We start from the raw sequence: 1,288 nt of genomic DNA, 5'->3' as shown, positions 1-1,288 counted from the left end.
GAGAATGGATTTTTTTCCCCCTAGTCTTTTCTGTTTGAATTGTCTCATGATGTCCAGGTTTCTAACCCTGAATAAGCAAATAAATATGCAGGAAATCACCTTAGATAAATTCAGCTATAGCTACCAATGGTTTGACGACATTGCTAGTTGCAAGGCTTGAACATCAAGATGCTATCGCTTGCTTTAATCTTCTAAAACTAATTAAGGCAATTTTTTTAGCTTTTTTATTAAGTTAATATTGCAATCCAAATTATCTTTCAATCAGTTTTGCTAGAATAGCTGAGTCGTGAAATCAAGGAAAACCAATAGATGATGGCTTAATAACTGAAACATGAGAATATGTTTTTGCCTCTTATTCAGTTGTTTTTTTTTTTTTTTTTTTTTGACGTTTATGAGCAATTGAGCATCATCCTTAGCAAGTTAATGAACGTTTGAAATATGTAGTTCCTGCAAAACAAACTTTACATAAAATCCATGCTCTATTCCCAACTTTGATCATGCAGCTTTAATTTTTTTTACTTCAAGTGAGTTCAAAGTCCTAACCACTAAACTTGAATTGTGTTACTTAGTTGCAAGCACAGTCTAGTTAAATTTTAGTACACCAACAACACCTTTTTCGCCCTGATTGAATACATTAAGATAATAATTAATGCATGACTAGCCGTTCATATTGTCAACTTATAGTTTTTCTTCGCTGTCTCCGATCTGCACTTGCACCGAAGACCTTTATTTAAGCATTATTTAGGCATGCTTCAGATGACATATTAATTTGGGAAGTGCTCGTAACGGACGGCTCATCAGCCTTAAGTCAACCGCTCATTAAGAAAAATTCATACAGTGTATGATAGTTGCAATCAAACTAATCCTTTAATTATTAGATCATGTCGTTATACTTGTTCATTTAACATTTTAAACTATAGTTTTCCTATCGAGATGTGTATTGTTTCATAGAGGATATATCATATCCATGCTCATTAACTGATGGCATCTTTTGCAGGCAAAAAGGACTGAATCGAACAAGGAATGTTGCTCATATGGAGAGTTGGGGGGGAGATGTTCTTCTTTAGGAGTAGATAGTGACAAGTCATCCTCAGTGGAACGCACGGGAAGATCAAATAACAAACATCAGGTCTTTTCTTCTTCCCCAAAGTTAATGCCTATCCTTGCATTATCATTTTATTCCACAACACAATGACCAGAAAAAACTTTATCACACAAATTTATTCAAGCTACCTGTCTACTACTAATTTTTGTCCGCGCACCCAGCGACCGTGGCAAACATGTTGCG

This window comes from Zingiber officinale, unplaced genomic scaffold, assembly GCF_018446385.1.
Source record: "Zingiber officinale cultivar Zhangliang unplaced genomic scaffold, Zo_v1.1 ctg245, whole genome shotgun sequence".
NCBI classification, from domain to species: domain Eukaryota; kingdom Viridiplantae; phylum Streptophyta; class Magnoliopsida; order Zingiberales; family Zingiberaceae; genus Zingiber; species Zingiber officinale.
The sequence above is the reverse complement of the archived record's forward strand: the minus strand, read 5'-3'. Positions refer to the sequence as shown.